Source organism: Carassius carassius, chromosome 12 (assembly GCF_963082965.1).
Source record: "Carassius carassius chromosome 12, fCarCar2.1, whole genome shotgun sequence".
NCBI lineage: Eukaryota > Metazoa > Chordata > Actinopteri > Cypriniformes > Cyprinidae > Carassius > Carassius carassius.
In genome coordinates, this window is record NC_081766.1 from 34,824,439 (window position 1) to 34,832,602 (window position 8,164).

Genomic DNA, 8,164 nt, shown 5'->3' on the forward strand with positions numbered 1-8,164 from the left:
CACAAACTGACAGTCACCACTTATAAGCTACTACTAAATATTGTATAAACATAATTTTCTGTAAAGTTGCTTTGTAACGATTTGTATTGTAAAAAGCGCTATACAAATAAACTTGAATTGAATTGAATTGAATTGAATTGAATTGAACCACTGCTCGTAGGCGGGGTGGAGCACGAGCCTCAACACTAGCCTTCTGTTCCCATCTTTGATCCTCAGATCAAGAAGGGCCAGAACCCCTATGTTGATATTTTTTGTTGAGAGTATATTATGTTTAGATATGGATTTAATGTGTATTTGTTGTATTTTAAAATGTGTCTTACTGAATGGCTGCTACCTTGGCCAGGTCTCTCTTGTAAAAGAGATTTTAATCTCAATGAGACTTCCTGGTTAAATAAAGGTAAATAAATAAAAATAAAATAAGGTGTACACAAGGCAGTCATGCATGTGCAAGGTTCTGTGGAAGCAGGATCTCTTCATAAATAATTGTAAACAAACTTAAAATCCATTATAATGCTTAAAGGTTTGTTAGTCAAGTGTCTTAATGAATTCTACTTTCTAAAAGTGTAACAATTAAAAAAAAGTATTATTATCAGTGGGGAGGAAATAAAAAGTAACTAATTTTATGGAAAGTAATGCATTACGTTACATTTGTGGTACTTTTTGTCACCTGGGCTCGGTTTGCTAATTAATTTTTTAATAAACAGAAAATATATTTCTGGCCAGTGTAAAGGCTCTCTCACACCAGAAGTGATCTGAATCTGCAGTCACTCCTGATTCTCTCAACACAGAGACAGGACAGCGGTCAGTCAGTACACTGCTGATCATTTGAAAGAGTAACTCTGATCTTTTGTCAATTAAAAAGTATTGTGTTACTTCAATAGTTACTGGGGAAAACTAATCTGATCACGTAACCTGATGTACATGTGGTGCTACACACACACTGATCTTATTTTCAGCACTGTGTCATAAAGAGAGGATATCTGACCTCAGTTTGACCTTGATTATACAAAGTCTCATAATGTAAGTCATTTAAATATGACATTAGGCTTTTCTATGCATTTTAGAAAAACATAGATGGTAACATTTAAATTCAATAAAAGACCCATTAAGATAGAATTAGATTTTTTTTTATATTTAACTCATTAAATATATGGTGATGAATAAAAACATGCACACTGACTGATATTATGATTAAAATCATTCTTACAAAAAATAAATGATTTGTCTTGAAACTGATTTTGCATCACAGAGTAAATTCTGATGTAGATAATGTATTATAAATGCTTTGTCAATACATTGTTATGCCCCTCGTGCCTATAAAGCATGAACTGCATTGAATTGAGCTGATATCAGGAGAATCAGGTTCAGTTCACAGACTCTCGAGAGCTGGGACTCCATTCTGCTAAAAACATTACAAGCTAAAAACAGACAAGCTCTCACTGTAATTATCGGACGTTTGCAGACATACGGCGCAGAAATACCCAAACTAGCTATACAGCTGCTTTTATATAAAACACACACACACACACACACACTCGCTGTGGTCTGATGGGTTTGATTGTGGTGTCTGCTGTGATGCCGGATACAGCACTTAGGCCAAATCAGACCAATGCACCACATGAACTCTGGCTCTCTCTCTCACACACACACACACACACACACACCATCTCTCTCTCACACACAAACACACACACACACACACACACTCTCTCTCTCTCTCTCTCTCTCTCACACACACACACACACACTCTCTCTCAATTCCATTCAATTCAAATGAGCTTTATTAGCATGACTGTGAAATACAATGTTGCCAAAGCATCAACATATTATATATAAATAATAAAACAAACAAACAAAACATATATGTACAGATCATGTCATAAATAAACACAATTTATCCTAATAAATAGATAAATCCAGTCGGTCTCTCTAGAGAATGAGCTGACTCTGGCGTTGTGAATAGCTAACACATATTTAGCCGCTAGTGCAGCTGTACTATCATCTTCTCCCAGTAAGAAGAACATTTTGTCAGTGTCGCTCAGTTCAGAGAATGATGGAATTAAGATTTGAAACCTGGGCAGAAAGGTTTCTCTTATACTGGTGTATTTAGAGCAGAAGAGCAGAAAGTGTTCCTCATCCTCGATGTGCTGTAGGTCACAGTGTCTACAGATCCTCTGCTCTCTCTCTGTCTTCCTCTCTCTATCTCTAGATCATGGTCACTTAATCTGTATTTGGAGAGGATTTGTCTTTCTTTAAAATGTTTAATAAATAGATAACTGGCCAATTTAGTGGTTCTATTGAGGGCCGAGTAACATTGCAGTTTATTCTGGAGGGCAAAATGTGCTTTTAGTGCTTGATCATGAGTGACTTTTAGATGTTTGTGGATATGGTTAATAAAAGGTTTGGGGTTGATGGACGAGTTGAAGAGCGAGTGAGTTCAGAGGATGAGGTTCTGCTGAGCTTTCATTGGCGAGGAGGGCTTTATATTGCACTGACTCTGGGTCAGACTGATGGAGGTGATGCCAGAACTGAACACATCTCTTCTGGATCTCCATGTTCAGCGGGTACAGGCCCAGCTCAGCCCTGCAGGCCGCAGTGGACGTCTTTCTGTCAACCCCCAGAATATTTTTGCCAATTTCCAATTGTAATTTTTCTACTGATGTTTTATCCCAATTTTTAAAATTTAGTACTGGTCCCCAAATTTCACTTCCATATAAAAGAATTGGTTTTATTATTGAATTATATAATTTTATCCAGGTTTTAATGGGTAATTTTAAGTGTCCACATCGTGACTTTATAGCATAGAAAGCCCTCCGAGCCTTTTCAGCGAGTGTTTTGACAGCCAGACCGAAGCGTCCCGAAGCGCTGATGTCGATGCCCAGATAGCTGTAGCTAGAGCTGTGCTGCAGGACCTGGCCTTTATACAGGAACTGGTGTTTGTGTCCCTGAGATCTGGCTTTCTTCTGGAACACCATGACTCTGGTTTTGTCCAGATTGACGGTCAGGGCCCAGTCGTGACAGGCTCTGCTGAAGGCCCTCAGGTGTGCGGGACAGCAGGGCCAGGTCATCTGACCTCTGACCCCTGTAGAGTGAGGCCGGGCGCAGTAGAGCTCTCCAGCGCTGACGCCAGGTCATTGATGTAGATGTTGAATAGAGTTGGGCTCAGACTGCAGCCCTGCCTCACTCCACGGCCCTGCTGGAAGAACGCGGTTCTGCGGTTACCGATCTCACCGCACTATTGCTGTTGGTGTACAGAGATTTAATAATGTCAAATGTTTTTCCGCCAATGCCAATTTGTAGGATTTTGTACAGTAGACCATCATGCCAAATTGAATCAAATGCTTTTTTAAAGTCTACAAAACATGCAAATATTTTCCTTTGTTTGTGGTTGATGTTCTTGTTGATTAGAGTGTGGAGAGAGTAGATGTGGTCGGATGTGCGATGTTTTGGTAAAAAGCCAATCTGTGCTTTATTTAAGATGTTGTGTGCTGAGATGTGTGAGACGATGCGTGTGTGTTATTGGGGTCGAATCGATCGCCGCACTTAAATATGGGGGTGATGAGTCCCTCAGACCAGATCTCAGGGAAGTGTCCGGACCAGAACACCAGATTAAATCATTTGCCTATTGTTTGAATCATGCTGGGACTGCTGAGTTTAAGCATTTCATTATTAATGTGATCTTGTCCACATGCTTTCTTTAATTTAAGATTTTTAATATGTTCTAATATTTCAGATATTGTTATTGATTTATCTAATGGATTTTGATAATTCTTAATAGTTTTTTCCATGTCTTCTAGTGTTTTCTTTATTTTACTCTGAGGTTGGTTGAGGTCGGTCGGTTCAATTTTTTGATACAGATTTTCAAAGTAAGATTTCCAAATTGTGCCATTCTGGAGTGATATCTCTAATTTGGGTTTTTGGAGTTTTTTATATAGGTTCCAGAAAGTGTTTTGATCTATTGAATCGTCAATTTCTTCAATTTTAGTTTGAAAATATTTTTCTCTTTTTTTCCACAGCAGTGTTTTGTACTTTTGCAGACAGTCTGAGTAAGAAAGCCGTAATGTCTGGCTGGACGGATCTTTGTGCTTTTTGTTGGAAAGTCTCCTGAGTTCTTTTCTGAGACCGGCACATTCATCATCAAACCAGACACCCTTTCTCTTTCTCTGTCCATTGGTTCTATGTTTGGTTTGCTGTTTAATATTAGATAGAGTTATCAATGTTACGAATATGTTATTTAAGTTTTTTGTTGCTTAATTTATTCCATTAATATCTAAAGTGAAATCAGTGGACATAAAGTCATCTAGCATTTTTAATATAGTCGGATTGTTCATATTTTCTTTGAATTGTTCTGAGTTGGATTGATTCCACTTGAGTTTCTGTTTCAGAGGAAACAGTTTTTCAGCTTCAGGTGGAGCAGTTTTGGTTTATTTGACATGGGGCTTTCAGATAAAGCACAGTTTGGCAGTGATCGGACATCGGGAGCTGAGGTCTGACTGTGAAGGCATTGATAAAACTTTGATCAATATCTGTTATTGAATAATCAACCACACTGGCTCCTAATCTGGAGCAGTAAGTGAATCTACCTAATGTATCTCCACGAGTTCTGCCGTTAATGATGTATAATCCTAAACCTTTACAGAGTTTCAACATTTGTTTTCCACTAATGTTCACTGAAGTATCATAGCTGTTTCTCGGTGTGATATTAGATGAGGGATGAAACGTGGTGTCATTGGGGATGTGGTCATTATCTACAATATTTACATAATCAATTTCTCGCCCTGTTCTGGCGTTTAAGTCTCCGCAGATGAGGATGTTTCCTCTGGACTGAAAGTGTAAGATGTCAGTCTGTAATGTTGGGAAGCTTTGCTCTTCGTAATAGGGAGAGTCATGAGGTGGAATATAGATTGCACAGAGATAAAGATTAGACTGATATATGACGGATTTCACTTCAAGCCAAATGGATGATTTTCCACTTTTAGCAACTTTAATCGAATGCTTTAAATCGTCTTTGTGCCATATAAGTATTCCACCTGAGTCTCGGCCACATTTAATTTTAGAGTTTTTTGATGAAGGAACCATAATTTCCTTGTATCCTATTTGACAATGTAAGGTCTCATTACTACGACACCACGTCTCATGAAAGATACAGATGTCCATGTCTGTTACACTGCTGAGTAAGTCTTGGTCTGCAGTCTTATTACCAAAAGTAGAAGAGTGCAGACCTTGTATATTCCAACAACTGATTTTAAATGATTTCATGAATAGGTGTGTGTTTGTGTGCTATGCAGGTTATGTCCTCAGCCTGGAGCAGATGACGTTCAGCAGATGTCGGATCTGGTTGAGTTCAGCAGCTGCAGGGTTCTGTGGTTGTTGAGCGGCCGCTGCGTAGCTCTTGTGTTGGGATGGAGGTCCGGTGGTCCGTCTGGGCTCTGCTGGAGGACGAAGGCTTCTCTGTGTTGTGTAGCTCTTGTGTTGGGATGGAGGTCCGGTGGTCCGTCTGGGCTCTGCTGGAGGACGAAGGCTTCTCTGTGTTGTGTAGCTCTTGTGATGGGGTGGAGGTCTGGTGGTCCGTGTGGGCTCTGCTGGAGGACGAAGGCTTCTCTGTGTTGTGTAGCTCTTGTGTTGGGATGGAGGTCCGGTGGTCCGTCTGGGCTCTGCTGGAGGACGAAGGCTTCTCTGTGTTGTGTAGCTGTTGTGTTGGGGTGGAGGTCCGGTGGTCCGTCTGGGCTCTGCTGGAGGACGAAGGCTTCTCTGTGTTGTGTAGCTCTTGTGATGGGATGGAGGTCCGGTGGTCCGTCTGGGCTCTGCTGGAGGACGAAGGCTTCTCTGTGTTGTGTAGCTCTTGTGTTGGGATGGAGGTCCAGTGGTCCGTCTGGGCTCTGCTGGAGGACGAGGGCTTCTCTGTGTTGTGTAGCTCTTGTGATGGGATGGAGGTCCGGTGGTCCGTCTGGGCTCTGCTGGAGGACGAAGGCTTCTCTGTGTTGTGTAGCTCTTGTGTTGGGATGGAGGTCCGGTGGTCCGTCTGGGCTCTGCTGGAGGACGAAGGCTTCTCTGTGTTGTGTAGCTCTTGTGTTGGGATGGAGGTCCGGTGGTCCGTGTGGGCTCTGCTGGAGGACGAGGGCTTCTCTGTGTTGTGTAGCTCTTGTGTTGGGATGGAGGTCCGGTGGTCCGTCTGGGCTCTGCTGGAGGACGAGGGCTTCTCTGTGTTGTGTAGCTCTTGTGTTGGGATGGAGGTCCGGTGGTCCGTGTGGGCTCTGCTGGAGGACGAGGGCTTCTCTGTGTTGTGTAGCTCTTGTGTTGGGATGGAGGTCCGGTGGTCCGTCTGGGATCTGCTGGAGGACGAGGGCTTCTCTGTGTTGTGTAGCTCTTGTGTTGGGATGGAGGTCCGGTGGTCCGTCTGGGCTCTGCTGGAGGACGAAGGCTTCTCTGTGTTGTGTAGCTCTTGTGTTGGGATGGGGGTCCGGTGGTCCGTCTGGGCTCTGCTGGAGGACGAAGGCTTCTCTGTGTTGTGTAGCTCTTGTGTTGGGATGGGGGTCCGGTGGTCCTTGTGGGCTCTGCTGGAGGACGAAGGCTTCTCTGTGTTGTGTAGCTCTTGTGTTGGGATGGAGGTCCAGTGGTCCGTCTGGGATCTGCTGGAGGACGAGGGCTTCTCTGTGTTGTGTAGCTCTTGTGTTGGGATGGGGGTCCGGTGGTCCGTGTGGGCTCTGCTGGAGGACGAAGGCTTCTCTGTGTTGTGTAGCTCTTGTGTTGGGATGGAGGTCCGGTGGTCCGTGTGGGCTCTGCTGGAGGACGAAGGCTTCTCTGTGTTGTGTAGCTCTTGTGTTGGGATGGAGGTCCAGTGGTCCGTCTGGGATCTGCTGGAGGACGAGGGCTTCTCTGTGTTGTGTAGCTCTTGTGTTGGGATGGGGGTCCGGTGGTCCGTGTGGGCTCTGCTGGAGGACGAAGGCTTCTCTGTGTTGTGTAGCTCTTGTGTTGGGATGGAGGTCCGGTGGTCCGTGTGGGCTCTGCTGGAGGACGAAGGCTTCTCTGTGTTGTGTAGCTCTTGTGTTGGGATGGGGGTCCGGTGGTCCGTGTGGGCTCTGCTGGAGGACGAAGGCTTCTCTGTGTTGTGTAGCTCTTGTGTTGGGATGGAGGTCCGGTGGTCCGTGTGGGCTCTGCTGGAGGACGAAGGCTTCTCTGTGTTGTGTAGCTCTTGTGTTGGGATGGAGGTCCGGTGGTCCGTCTGGGCTCTGCTGGAGGACGAAGGCTTCTCTGTGTTGTGTAGCTCTTGTGATGGGGTGGAGGTCCGGTGGTCCGTCTGGGCTCTGCTGGAGGATGAAGGCTTCTCTGTGTTGTGTAGCTCTTGTGATGGGGTGGAGGTCTGGTGGTCCGTCTGGGCTCTGCTGGAGGACGAAGGCTTCTCTGTGTTGTGTAGCTCTTGTGATGGGGTGGAGTTCCGGTGGTCCGTCTGGGCTCTGCTGGAGGACGAAGGCTTCTCTGTGTTGTGTAGCTCTTGTGTTGGGGTGGAGGTCCGGTGGTCCGTCTGGGCTCTGCTGGAGGACGAGGGCTTCTCTGTGTTGTGTAGCTCTTGTGTTGGGATGGAGGTCCGGTGGTCCGTCTGGGCTCTGCTGGAGGACGAAGGCTTCTCTGTGTTGTGTAGCTCTTGTGTTGGGATGGAGGTCCGGTGGTCCGTCTGGGCTCTGCTGGAGGACGAGGGCTTCTCTGTGTTGTGTAGCTCTTGTGTTGGGGTGGAGGTCCGGTGGTCCGTCTGGGATCTGCTGGAGGACGAGGGCTTCGCCTGTTATCGGAGTTTCTGTTGTTTCTTGCTGTGTTTCCAAGGGCTGTGCTTTTCAGCACTCTGGCGAAGACTTTCACTCCTTGCTTATTGAGATGTATGTGGTCATACATATGATGAGGCTGTATGTCTTTGTGATGGGCGAGATGAACATTAGGAATGAGTGCGCAGCTTCTGGAGAGTTCCACATTATTCCCGTGGATGACGTGGAAAGGCACATCGGTGCGTGGCAGCAGTGTGGACAGAGTTACTCTAGCCTCTGGGAAGCGTTGTGTGGCTCTGATCGCCACCTCTCTCATCATAGGAGCCACACGGCCCTTCATGGCCCTTAAATCATTCGTCCCTGTGTGGATTACGATGTGCTTGTAGTTTTCATGTTTACTCTCAGAC